Consider the following 15,340-nt stretch of genomic DNA (forward strand, 5'->3'; position numbering starts at 1 on the left):
CTAATATCAGAGTGGCTACGAGGTGCCGAGCACGTGGCACGAGACAACGAATGGGATGACAACCAAAAAATAAGTTTCTTCTCTGATCGGTTGAAAGGCGAAGCCTTTGAATTGCATGAAAACTACGCTGAGGAGGAAGGCGATGATTTAAATTACCAGGATTGGAAAGAAGCTATAATAACAAGATTTCAAGATACATATAACTTCGCTACGCTGGAGAAAAAACTATCAAAACTAACTAAAAAACCGGAAGAAAACTGCAGAGCTTTCGTGTGAAGTCTAAACAATCTCTACGATACCATAGCTGGTGAAGAAGAAAGGGTCGATCATAAACAAACTATTATCGAAGACCAATTAGTAAACAAAGTGAAAAAGATGAGGGACCACAGAAAAAGCAAAATCCTACTGCCAGGATTACTACTGAAATATAAAGCAGAACTTTACCTAAGAATGCAGAAAACACAGAAAACTTTGACGCGTTATGCATACAACTATTCATTTTTGAAAAAATTCTACACACAAAAGAAGCTACAGATGACAAAGAACTACAGATGTCAGCGGTCATCGTAGGGATAACGCATCACGAAAAACCGCAAGGCGATAAAATCCAAGAGAAGAAGAATGTATTAGAATGTTATTAGAACTAGAATGTACTAATAAAAAGCGTGGATCCTCACAGGAGAACGACGTAGGGGAGACCGGGGCTTCTTGGACTTTGGGGTTGAATGGTTTTTTTATGTTATTCAAAAACCAGTTGTTTAATATAATTTTTTTTTGCACTTGCTTATTGCAAATGCAAAAAACTTGGGGGGATGAATTTTCGTTAGTTAAAACGCCTTTGTTGTTTAGTAAGAACAAAATTTAAAAACAGTTACCTGAAATTGTTAAATTTGTTATTTTTACTTTAAAGTTAGTTTTTTAGTGCAAGAAAGATAAAAAAAAATAGTTACACTTGTAGAAAATGTTATTCTACATTTTTCTACACTAATCTTAATTCTACTGAGTGTCCTATTTCTCTAGAAACTTTCAGTTTATTTGCAAAGAAATTTGGGGTAAGTTGGCCCTGACACCTACGTGGTTGTTTGGCAGTGTTCGTTCAAATGAAGAAGAGGAGTTGTGGGAGGAGCTGAATAGACGTTTGGCTGAAAATTAAATGTATTAATTGATAAGTGAAGGGTGAATTTTTTTTTCAACAATTGGAAATCCGTTTTTCACGAAGGCCATGTTTAGAATGTAGATTGCTCCTGGGTTTGTTTAAAAATGGAAGGTTTCTAGAAATCAATCTATTTTTTTAAAGTAATCGATAATTAATAGAACCATCCTCCATCAACCAATCAGCCCCATTACGATAATTTAACAAGAAAGCAAATTTATGTAACTTTTCACAAATAAAGTGATATTTTTATTTGGAATTTAGTACTAAAATACAAAACACGATTTTTATAAATTGTATATTAAAAGAATGAAAAATAATTTTATTCAAAACAAACGAGGGTCCATTCAACCCCACTATTTTCGGGTTTTCAAAGAATGGGGGTTTGGACTATGATTTTTTTATCTCTACCAATTTTAAACAATGAAAAATAAAAATAAATTCAGAAGATAGAAAACACAGTTGTGTATCACTGACGACAGAAATATTTTAGATATCGTTAGTAGAAGCCGAGATATGACGATTATAAAAAAAGTACTAATCAGCCCTGGTCTCCCCTAACCATAGCAGCAGCTGACCAGTACGAAAAAATAAGACAAGTATCAGGTGAAAGTTATTCAAGATCACGAGATTCAAGAGTACGATTCACAGATAGACATACCAGCGGAGAATCGAATAGGGATAGAAGTCTCAGTCAGAGCAGAAACAGCAGTCCTTATCACGTAAGTGACTACCATTCGCCAGGACGAAGAGACCGTAATTCTTCATGATATAGGCCATCCAGACATCAAATTTATCAACGTTCACCATACAGGAACGGATTCAACGGTAGACAAGGAAATTACAACGGACCCAGATTTCCATCAAATAATAACTATAGACATCAAGTGCGTTATAACAGCAACCAATATCTACAGCAACAGCATAACCCTGGCAACAATCCTCGAACCACTGAAAATTGAGAAATAACCTGCTATAAGTGTAACCGAAGAGGATATATTGCAAGAGAATGTTGGACAGATATGGCACGTACCAACAACCCAGGTCCCCGATAAACAACATAAAACCAATACGTAGAAATCCCTAAACTGATAAGAATTCCCATTAAAATTTTAAAAAAGGAAATTATAGCTTTAGTGGACACTGGCGCCGCCGTTAGTTTAGTATCCAGTAAAATATTAGATACTATAGAAAGTAATGAAAACTTATAGCAAGTAAAAAATACGAACCCTCTAATTTTTAGAACATGGTCGGGACAAAAAATTAATTCGATAGGGAAATTTGAATTTTCAGTTGCTATTAACGATAATCATATTATTAACCATCCCTTTTATGTTATGAAGAACCTAAATGAACATTGCATCTTAGGATTAGATTTCTTATCTAACAATAACGTGAAGATTAACACTAGAAATCGACAAATATGTTATGATCCGTTTGGAGTAGAACATAATTTTTGAAGTAATACCATGCCCATTTATAGCGTTATATTTAGCAAAGCAGGCATCCATATACCACTAATCCCAATCGACGAAGATCTTACACAACAAGATTATTGTAACTTAGAATCCTTCACTCAATTAGACTTTAACAACAAAACTAAGTAGATAGCTTAGATTGCTGAAAAAGTAGAACAAGCACTCAAGCATTCAATGTATCAGACGACATATGAACAAAAATTGAAATTTTACTAAAGAAACACGAAGGATTTTTTGCAGACCAAGAATCCAACTTAGGTCTAGCAACACAAGTGAAACATCACATCAACATTGGCCATCACGCTCCCATTAATCAAAGACTACGAAGAACACCCGAAGCCCTAAAACTTGTTTTAAGACTAAGATAGAGGTAATGCTAAGTAACAAAATAATAAGAGAAAGTCACAGTCCTTTTTGCTGCAGCCATAGTAATGGTACCTAAAAAGATGGAGAGATGCGTATGTGCATCGATTACAGAGCTTTGAATAAAATTACTGTTAAAGATAAGTACCCTCTACCTAGGATAGATGACACAATTGACGCGTTGTGTGGATCTGTTTATTTTTCAACATTGGACTTATTAAGCGGCTACTGGCAGATAGAAATCGAGGAAAGTGACAAACACGAAACAGCTTTCATTTGTGAATTTGGCCAATAAGAATTTAATCGGTTGCCATTTGGATTAACAAATGCGCCAAGCACTTTTTAAAGAGCAATGAATAACATCTTGAAAACGAAATTGTACAAATCGCATTGGTTTACCTAGATGAGATCATAGTGTTCAGTAATTCAATTACTGACCATGTGACACATTTTGAAGCAGTTTAAAAACTTCTTAAACAAGCGGGTTTAAGATTGAAAAGGAAGAAGTGCGAATTTTTTAAAGAAGAATTAGATTATTTAGGGTACATTGTATTCGAGATAGGAATAACACCAAGTACGAAGAAGTTAGACGCGATTATCAGATATCCCGCTCCCAAAACCGTAAGATAATTGAGCTCATTTTTAGGTCTAGCTAGCTACTACAAAAAATTTATACGGGCTTTTGCTGATAAAGCCCACCCACTAACTGCGCTCACTAGAAGGTCAGCGGAATGGAAATGGGAGGAGGAACAAAGGGGCACCTTTGACTGTATTAAGAATTGTCTCATCACTAGACCTGTCCTAGGTTACCCAGATGTTTCTCGAGAATTTTTATCTTGAATTTACATCCGTATCATCTACACGGATGTTTAGGATATGGAATAGGAGCAGTCTTGTCACAAATACAGTACCCTCCAAAAATAATAAACAGTTGCCCGTTTTTCTGCCTTTTTAACATGGCCTTTTATGGAGAAACGTCTCCTCAGTTTTAATTTTTTATTAATTCCCCTTTAGAGTTAAATTTAAAAAAAAAAAATTCAGCCTACTCCTTGATGAGTTGGCTTTAGATTGATGTGTGGCGCATCAATGTAACTGTTAAACCCTGAACGGTATTTGTGGGTTCAGGTGTTTAAAATTTTCCTCTTTTCCCCGGTTTGCGCCGCCATTACTTTACTAGAGATTCACCCAAAAAGTACCCTTTTTTATTTTATTCATATTTTTTTAAAGAAGAATCCCATTAACTTCTAGTTTGCTCCACCCTACTAAGTGTAGGTTCAACTTTATTTTCTTATCATTAAAAATTTTTTTACCTTACATTTTCCACATAAAAAAAATAAGTAAATAGGAGCCAAATTTTTTTGCCTTAACACATAGACATTATGTATGGGTAAGTCGGCTAGAGATTACCTTTTGTACCACTAGAGGCGCATGTTACAGCGCTCTTAATATTTTTATTCCCTCCCATATTTATATTTTCCTTGAATGTCACAAGAAAACTTCAATGCCTTGAATGAACACTTAGAAAAATTTGTGATTATCATGTTCTTTGTTCAGCGCGGGGAAATTTGCTCACTCCCTTCTCTTACAGAATTAAGGTTTCGCTCACTAGATGGCTAGTTCAATAAATATTTTAAGCGGTTTCAATAATTTTGTAGAATAATTTTTTATTCATAATTATTGGATATCATGTTTTATTTTTTTAAATAATAATTTATAGGTAATTAATGGAAAAAAATTTTTACTTGACTGTTCGTCAAAAAGTGCTTGGCAACGTTTACCCTCATTCTGGACTACAATTGTCGCGTCTGCTGTGTTCTGCCTGGTGCGAGAAAGCTGGAGCTGGAGAAGAGTATCTCTGTTTCTTGCTTCAGTTAATGGATTTTTTTTACTCAACAAGGTATTATTTTTTTATTTGTTATCGGTACGAAAGATAGTGATACTGACGCATCGTTTGGAACTTCAAAGAGTCATCAGTGTTTACAATAATGGCTGCAAGTGTTTCTTCAAGACATAAGCGAAGACGCATTCAGAAAAAATTAGTTACCGACAGTGCGTTTTACGAGGAAGATACCGAAAAATATTCCTCTGCTACTGCAAGTGTCACAGGCGCGAGTGAATCAAACAGTGGTCAAAATTATTCATTCCCTAACAATCAATTTCAAGATGATTTCATTGCAGAAGTTATCGACAGTGACATGAATCATAGTGATGCAGAACCTGATAGTGGCAGCGATGAAGAAATTTATTATGTTGACTGTGAAGAAGAAACTGAAACCTTTTATGAAGTGGAGGCAGATGAAATATTTTTCGACTGTAAGGAATACAATATCAATAAATGCGAGTTACGTGAAAGTCTTGCCTCTTGGGCTGTTCAGTGCCAGATTCCTCAATGCCATGTAGACCAATTACTTGTGCTACTGAAATCATTCTCTGACTTTGACACATCAAATCTTCCTAAAAGTGGTCGAACACTCCTGAAAACTATTCGTCGTACTCCAATAAAAGTAGTTGGTCCAGGACACTACTATCATTGCGGTGTTGAAAAAGGTATTGTGTCAATTCTTTAAAAATGCAAGTGAAACGCCTTCCTGCCAAACGCATCAAATTGCTCATAAATATTGACGGTGTGCCCATAGCTAAAAGCTCCGGTAGCCAATTTTGGCCGATTCTGGGTAGACTTAGCAACTTCGTCTCCGCGAGACCGTCTCGAAGGGTCGAGACCGTCTCGCGGGAGAAAGAAATACCTATAACTATACACCAAGGGAAATTTTTAAAAGAATCAAAATTTCAAGAAAACTATCAGACAGTTTGTTCCGTCGAACAGTAAGAATTAAAGCAGCTTGACTGAAAAGACGCTCCACAGGAGCACTGTTTTGTATGGCAGTATTGTGTTAAATAAAAATATTTTTCATTCGGGTATACCTATTAAGCATCTCCATGCTCACATCTTTATCAACTAAAAAAAAATCTACCTCGTCTGGTTTAATTGTTGTGTTTTTTTATTGCGAAGCTTAAAAAGTCTTCGGTGGAACTGGCACTTTTTTCAGAGAGTGGTGACTCAACATCACTTAACAACAGCTTCATCTTGGTGACGACGTGTTCTTTTTTCTTTGAGTCTTCAATGCAATTAGTTTTGAAAAAAGGAATTAGAGTAGTAAAACAACACACTATAGACAGTGATGATGAATCTAAAGTCTACAGACGAATTTTCAGCCTCGAACAAAATAGTTGCCAAATAAAAAATTACGTGTTTGAAAAGGCGGTAAAAAATTGTATACGTAAAACGTAACAAAAAAATACAGATACGTCAAGTCAACGTAAACGTAAAAAAATGACGTAACGTACAACGTTACGTCAAAATTTGACGTAAGTCACTAAATGACGTTCGCATCCCTGATAACGGGTATTTAAAAGTCAGTACGTAACATAATCCCAATATTAATTTTTTTTTGTAAATTCCAGCTGATATTTTAAGATATCAGCGTCCCAAACACGTCATTTTGAGACGTCTGAGATGTACTTGGAACATACCAGATATCCAAGTTTACATTCCTTGGATGTCTTTTACATATGGGTAATGTCCGCTTCGCCGAGATCCCATACTCGTACCTATCTCGTCCCATTGGATAGACCTTGGTCGTCATTCGGACGGAATTGGGATGTCAATGGAACAAGTGAGATGCGTAATAAACGTCTTGTATACGAATAGTATCCTCATTCGTTCTCAATATTTCCGCTGCAGATATTGATGAATTTGCGGCAATCCCGCTATTTTCCATAAAATAAAGAGACTCTGTAATTTATCTAAAAAACTCAAATTTGATTTCTTCAGGTACAATATGAAACTCAAAGTAGTCTAATTAATCTATTACAATAAAAAACTCAAAATAGTTTAGCTCAACTACAACTAAAACAACGTCCACTACAATATCATCAACGACAACTAAGGCGACAACAACAACTGAATTAATAAGCCAATCAACAACACATCACAGAAAAACCGAAAAAATAATAACTGTTTTCTTGATCCTCCGGTCACGAAAGATCATACCATTACGGTAGATGTAATAATGGAAATTATTGATGAAACTGAACAAACAGCTCAGCAAGAAATACCCGAGGCAGCATCTTTAACACTAGAACAGATACCGGATGTACTAATAAAAGGAGAAAAATCAGAAAGCGGCCTACTCAAAAATCTAGATGAATTAAATGACAAAGTCAAACTCGAAATATCAAAAATGCATGAGCAATATAAAATAAGTATAGAAACGGAACCCGAGAACAAACTTGCTAAAGAAATCCGCGATGTATATTGCCATCTTTCAACGATAAAGAGAACTCAAGCCGTGATTCTGGATCAAAGTAACGGCATCTTGCTGCTTCGGCGCTTGTGTTACCCATTTGTACGAGACTACAAGGCTTTGGACAAACAATGACACTTCAACAATGCGAATCAAAACGGATTTTTATCTCCGCAAAAGAATTTAAATGTGGATTTCAGCCATTCTTTATCTACAAAGATAAAAACTGCACAATTGGAGTAGATGGATGGTCTATTCATCTTTACTCCTATTGTTTCTGGAAAACTCTTTTGGTAAATTTAAACGGAATTCCGCACACCTGGAAACAATTCAACAGATGGAGATTGGATAAAACAAAAAGCAAATATACACATGCCAAACCTGGACCTCACCACAGAATTTGAAGAACTACACCTAAAGGACTTCGACTATCGACTGAAGAGCCATCCAGCGCATGAAACAATGGAAATAGAGCAGTTGACTATCCTAAACGATTTACACCTCTTACCATGTAAAGACCCCCACAATCCCACCCAGTTCAACCAAGCGTACCGAAACAACGCAGTATTTACCCTATTATGAAAGAAAATTGAGAATCAGATCAAGCTCGTAAATGCACAGGAAAACACACAACGTGCACTTATGTCGTGGATTATGGGATGGTATGGGAAGACCTTTGCAAGTCAACTAACAATAAAAAAAATACATATATATATATCTCGTAGTAAAAGTTTTCTTTTTAATAAAAACAGGTGAAAGGGAAATAGATCAGAAAATAGTAAATGTACTAAAAACACAAATTTTTGCAACTCGACACAGTTTAAAAAAACGGAAAGTGACTCCGTCAAGCTAGCAGTGTTCAAGCAGTTACGAAACGATCAAGTGCTAAGTGAGACATGGAAGGTTTCAACGTAGTGTACAAAGGTAAAGAAATAGTCGTTGCAGTGAAACACAGCAACGAAAAGACAGTAGTAATCGAAAGTGACAGTGAAATGGATAGTGAAAAGCCACGAGAAGAAGATTTCAAGTTTTTGGGTATTTAGCACCGACGTTCCAACTCTACCCGGATACAACACCACCAAAATGCAGCAACTGTGCGATGAAGACCTATCCAACGTTTTCCGTAGCAAAAGCAGACGCTGTTCATAAAAGAATGCACGCCATCACACGATTGCGTAACCAAGAATTTTGTTTGGAGAGATGCTCCAAGAGAAGAAATTTGGAAGCAACAAGCAATAAGCACAATAAAAAAATTGGGTCCCACAGCATGGGATTATCGGCTGAAGGCAGAATTTCCCAACCAACGATACGACGGAAAAACACTGCTTCATAGGAGTGTGAAAGTGGAAAAATTGGACATAACAGATTTACTGTTATACTATGGGGCGGACCCAAACAAGAAGAAGATGGCCAAACCATCGCACATAAAGCAGCAGCTGAAAACAACAAGCTTTTGATTCGAATATTGAGATATCACCAACACAAATTTGAAGCATACAGCTGCTTGGGGAAGCTCCATTAATGGTCGCCATCACCTGCGGACATGAAGATGTGGCTAACTATTTATGGAAAAGCACCAACGTTGCACAAATGGCAAAGGACAACAGCACTGTCCTACACTATGCTGCAAAATATGGATATGACGATCTCACTAGGGCAGTATGCGAAAAAAACCCACATCAACATCAATCAGAAGACTAAACCAGGAAACCATACGGCCCTACACCTAGCAACAATGTATAGTAAAGTTAACGTAATAAGTATTTTAATAGAACACGGAGCAGATACAGAAGTAACTGACGTCAATGGAAATACGCGGGATACGTAAAGGAGAAGCGGGTTTGCAGATTGTGACTATATAAGAAGCTGCAAGAGAAAAGCTTCTAACAGCGAGGAAAATTCCAAATAACTAAAAAAAAAAAAAAAAACAAGATTAAAGATCAAACAAAAGTTTATTACTAAACACTGCAAAACACTACAATGAAAAACACTACAATGTAGACACTACAGATACAAATAATTTAAAAAAATTGGATCTCCATCATCACCCAAGAACAACCGTGCAAAATTTTCCTGAAGATGTTCGGGTAGGAAAACAGCCGACCGTGAAGTAGGATACAAAATATCCTTCTCTGATTCCAGCCACCACAAGAGCCTAGCGAGATGTTGAGGATAAAAATCCCGGTATCTCGCATAGCAAGGATAACGGATTAAAAAAACAAATCAGGAAAAACCTTTATAAAAACAACCAATAATAAAAATAATAATAATAATTTAAAAAAAAAAGAAAAGGAAAACCAACTAACACGTAATAGTATTCTCCGATCCACACTCTGCGGAAGCCAAATACACAAGTTGAGGGAGGAGAAAATTGATTATCGAGCTAGGAAAACAGTAAAAGTTGCACTAACAACCATTTGTCATCGGGCTGAAATCGAGTGTAGAATAAAAAGGCGACGAAAACAACAACGCTTCCATAACTTCCAGCACGTCATCGAAACTACCACGGTGGCACAGCAAGAATTCCAACGAATCAACTTCTATTGTTTTCTTTACGAAGTCAACACAAAACAAATAAAAACAAAAACGAACAAAGAATGGAAAACGAAGGACTGACTTAAAAGATCGTTAAGAAAAAGTAAAAGAAGAAAAATTGAAAAAAGCAGACATGAGTGGAAATCTATCATAGCATTCCGATGAAAAAGGAAAGTAGACAATCATTTATTAACTAACGCTCGTATTAGCCTAACGGCAATGAATAACGGTAAAAAGGAACATATCTTGGATTTCGTGTCTCCAACTATATACACATAGCCTGTTACAAACGCTCACGCGCATTGGAGACGTTGTAGCAGAGATGAGATGAGGATGAAAAAATAATGAAATAAAAAATATGACTGGAGGGAAAACACACGGCTTTTATTCTTTGTTGAAAAGGGGAGAACAAAAAAAAAGAGAGAGAAAAATTGGGAACTCAAGATTAGACTGGATTACGGGGGAGGTAAACGAGAGATGCTCGTTTACGACCGTTACGGGACAATACTGAAAAAACAACTGAACAACGGGGGCAAGGGCCACTTCCAACATGAACACACACCGAAGGCCCTTGCCACCTACAATCCTGCCCGTGAGGGCAGCACTGTAAGTGACAGCGGGCCCACCTGTCCACAGGTACTAAACAACACAAAAAAGGGAAACAACAAAAACAAAAACAAACTCGCCACGTTTAGCATCCACGGCCACGTTTATTCAGGGATGACTCCCTGATACACCCGCCTTGGTGCGCAGAGAATTTGGTGATGGTCGTTGGTCCCACACATGGCACAGAAGCGCGGGTGGGGGCAATCGGCCAGCTTCAAATGACCAGCGACGGACAGCGGAAGAAAGCAGCCAAAACATCGGTGCTGTGCGAACAGCAGCTCCATCCGCTCCCGGTTAGTCAGCAACATGAAACCATCACACTCCCTGATCTTGCGACCGCAGGACACCATGCCTGGCTGGTTGAGGTGGGTCCTAAGGAAGCACACGATCGTCGGGGTGTGACGGGGCGCGACGAACTGTGGGGCGTTCGGCTGGACTTCAGCTGCATTCTTTTTCTCCTTTAACAGGGATCCCACAAAGCTGTTGAGGATTGTTTCCCGTTCGGACATGAAGTGAACGTGCACGTTCTTTATGTCCTTCGAGTTTTCCTCGAGTTCCAGATCGAGTTGGACGATGGCCTTTTGGTGGGCCAAAACCACGTCGATAGCCGCCGTTCGCGTCTTGAGTAAATCCTGTCGACGAAGATGAAGATTGGACGAACACTCCTCTTCACGTTCACGGGAAACCTTTAACTTCTCTTTGACGGATGAGACGGATGGGCACAGATTTTCAGCCATGATGTTGAGTCGGCAACGGTCACTTTGGTGTTTAGGGTACGAGAACTTAAGAGCAACTGTCGTCTAATGTTCGTGAAGGACTAAACAGTTTCCCTAAGTTCAAGGGTTAAACAGTAGGCGACCTAATTTTGCCTTTACCCTTTGAACTAAGTATAGGTGGCGTTGCGATCGGAAATTTTACAATGCGGTTTTGAGGTTCCCACTTTTTACAGTGTTACATATGACTATAAACCAGTCTTACATTTTACATTTTGACATTTGACATTCTACAATTTTACAATTTTACCATTTTACAATTTATACCACTTTTTTTTACTTTCTTACAGGAATTGACTATTTACATTACATTTTGACCTAACGATCTCGATTTTTACTCAGATGACCCAATTTTTTCACTTTCTACGTAAACGTCCTGCTCTTTGGCCGTAGCCATAACACAGAGCTTAGTCACTGGACGAATACAAGGGTTTTTGTGGTTGCTGATTTGCACTTTTACCACTCGTACAACGTTATCAGAGTCACTGGGGAGAACCTCTATCACTTTTCCCAACGGCCATTGTCCACGTAGAGTATTCGGCTCAATGACGAGTACTAGGTCTCCGATGGTAACGTTTGGCCGATTTTCCGACCATTTTCTCCTTTCCGTCAGGTGTGGAACGTATTCACGAAGCCATCTGTTCCAAAAATGTTGTATGATGGCCTGGCTTTGAAGGAATTGTTTTGCTGTGACGTCCATGTTCCCAGCATCTCCCAACTTTAGCGGCACGTAGGGACGGGCTCCTCCATGAAGAAAGTGATTCGGCGTTAACGGATCGGGATCTTCTGGATCCATGCTGAGGTGGGTTAGTGGCCGAGCGTTCAAAAGGGCTGCTACTTCTGCGATCACCGTTCTTAGGACCCGATCGGTGACTAAACGATTCCCGACGCTGACCTTCATGGCTCGCTTGCACGATTGCACGAGCCTTTCCCATACTCCACCGAAATGGGGTCCGTGTGGTGGAGAGAAATGCCACTCTATTTGTTGGCATGCCATCTTCGACTGCAACTCCTGGTGTTGTTTGACTAACTCCGTTAGAGCTTGTCGGAGTTCTTGTTCCCCAGCTACGAGATTTGTTCCGTTGTCACTGTGGACAACGTTCGGCTTTCCACGTAAACTTACGAACCGAGTGAAACATAGCATGAATTCTTCGAGACTTAGGCCGTCGGAGACTTCTAGGTGAACGGCTCTAGTTGTTAGGCACGTAAACAGGCATACCCAACGTTTCTCGTGTCTACATCCTCTTCCACCGACTCGTACCGTTAGAGGGCCGAAGTAATCGATTCCCGTATATGCGAAAGGTGGAAGATAGGGAGTAAGCCTGTGAACTGGTAACGATGCCATGAGTGGCGGAATGGGTTTCGATGATCTCCGCTTGCAAGGCCAGCAGGCGTTGACAACCGATTTGATGACGTTACGTCCAGAGATTATCCAGTAACGTGAACGTAAATCCGCCAACAATCTTTCAGATTTAATGTGAAGATTCCGTGTGTGATGATCCCATACAATCCGCTGCGTCAGGAGTTGATCGACTGGAAGCAGGATGGGATGCTTTGTGGAATAATCAACTGGAGCCTGAAGTATACGTCCGCCTACACGTAGCTGACCTGTTTCATCCAGAAAAGGCCTAAACGTGCGTAGTTTTGACTTCAGAGGCAACTCCAAGCTCTTTTTCAAGGCGTAGATTTCTTCCGCAAATGCCAGTCCTTGGGTGCGTTTAACACAAAGCGTGAGGGCCGTCATCATTTCTTCGGCCGTCAACTCCCCCACGGTTGGCTTGTAAATTCCCATCTTAGCTCTGGCGTTGGTCGCGAACCTTCTGCACCAAGCGATAACTCTTTGGATCTTGAGCAAGCTGGAATACTTCTTTACACAGTCATCAATCGGGTGATTTTCGTCTTCCGTTTTGACTGCGAAGACTCGAATTACGTTAACGTCCCTATCTTCCGGCTCTGTGATCTCTTCCCAAATATCCCACTCCGCCGGATCGAGTTTCAGGAACGATGGGCCCTCGTGGAATTTCACCAACTCGTCGACGTTCTTCGGGTCAATGCCACGACTGCACAGGTCCGCTGGATTGTTAATTCCGGAAACGTGACGCCATTGTCTTCGATTCGTGTTCCGGAGGATTCTGCCAATCCGATTGTTCACGAAGGTTTCAAATCGGCAAGTGCGGGAATGGATCCAACGTAAGACGGTTTGAGAGTCGGTGTGGAAGGTAACTTCACGTAAATCGATTTCGAGCTCCCGACAGATTACTAGGGCGATATTTAAGCCTTCTACAGCAGCCTGCAACTCTAATCTTGGGATCGTGAGTCCTTTTACTGGTGTTACGTGTGTTTTAGCCATGACAAAGGATACGTTGATCGACTGGTCTTCGAAGATGAAACGGAAGTACGCCACAGCTCCAAATCCTTTTGTGCTTGCATCCGTAAATACATGCAGGTGCTGCTGCGTCCAACGACCACGTTGATGCCGGAAACATCTTGGTACTGTTAACAACTCCAGGTTATCCAGATGCTCGTACCAGTAGTGAAAGCGTTGGCCTAATTCTTCGGGGATAGGGTCATCCCAGCCGATCCTTTTCTCGTACGTCCATATATCTTGCAGAAGTGACTTCATTAAGAAAACAACAGGAGCGACGAGTCCCAACGGGTCGTAGACACTGGAGATTATACTGAGGAAATTCCTTTTGGTGAGAACGTCATGGCTAGGCTGCTTCCGTATCTTGAACGTCAGCATATCCGTTTCTCCGTTCCACATCACTCCAAGTGTTCGCTCGATGGGCAACTTCTCCAAATCAAGGTCCAGTGTTGGTGAGGCCAAACCGAACTCACGTAGAGCCGATATAACCTTCCTTGATGAGGACGTCCACTTCCTTAGATTGAAACCGCCTAGTTGTAAGAGTTTCTTCATCTGGCGGGCCCGTTTTACTGCCCCGTCTTCGGAATCAAAGGAATCGAGGTAGTTGTCAACGTAAAAGTTTCTTCGAACGCTCTCTGCTGCCTCCGGATACTGGTCGCGATGATCGTCTGCAGTCCGATTTAGGGCGAAAATACAGGTCGTTGGGGAAGATACCGATCCAAAGACGTGGACAGTCATTTGGTACGTTAACGGAACTTGATTACTGCCAGGCGTTCGATAGACAAACCGGTAGGCCGCCTGGTCTTCTACTGGGACATTCACTTGGTGAAACATCTTCTCGATATCTGCGCCAACCGGTACCAGGTTCCTTCGGAAGCGTAGTAGGACACCGAGTAGGCTAACGAGAAGATTGGGTCCACGTAACAGGTTCTGGTTGATCGACGTTCCTCCATACTCGGCAGCTCCGTCGAATACAACTCGAACTTTGGTCGTAGAGCTGGATGGGCTTACGACGCCGTGGTGCGGTAAATACCACGTTCTACTTGACCCCTTCCGCAACTCTTCGGTCGTGAGGAGTCTGGCGTGATCCAGGCCGATGTACTCCTTAACAACTGCATCATACTTCTCGGCGAAGTCTACATCTCGTTGAAATCGCCTCTCCAGAGAATAAAGTCTCTTCAATGCAGTTGCCCGATTGTCCGGAAGGTTTACGTTGTCGGTTTTCCACATAAGGCCGACTTGATACCGGTTACCAACATTCTTTACTGTTGACTCGAGGATACGTTGCCCACGTAGATCGTCTTCGGAGAGAACAGGCTGCTCCATGTCTACGTCTTTCGCCTCCAGCTGCCAAAATTTCTTGACTAACTCGTTGAGGTCTTCGGGACGTTCCTCTGCTACTATGTGGGCGATGAACGGACGCCCATCTTGTGGCGGGCCCGCTTGACCACCCAGGCACCAACCAAACGGTGTTTTGAAGGCGATAGGCCCAATTGTTCCAGCCGGCGGCTTGACGGAATCTACGTGATCGTGGGCTTCTGCTACGTCAATTCCAATTAATACTCCAACGTCTTCTGGTTGTATGTTCGGTACATCAAGACCGCGTAGGTGTGTCCAGGACTCCATTTGACGAGGGTTGATTGGAGGGTTCGGCGTCACCTTCAAATTGTCGACGGCGTAGGCGTGTTTAACTTCAAATCGGCTTGTTCCATCGACGGATGAGAGGGAGAAATCCACAACCGCAGCTTGGACGTTTGATGTGG

The sequence above is a fragment of the Daphnia magna genome, linkage group LG10 (assembly GCF_020631705.1).
Source record: "Daphnia magna isolate NIES linkage group LG10, ASM2063170v1.1, whole genome shotgun sequence".
NCBI lineage: Eukaryota > Metazoa > Arthropoda > Branchiopoda > Diplostraca > Daphniidae > Daphnia > Daphnia magna.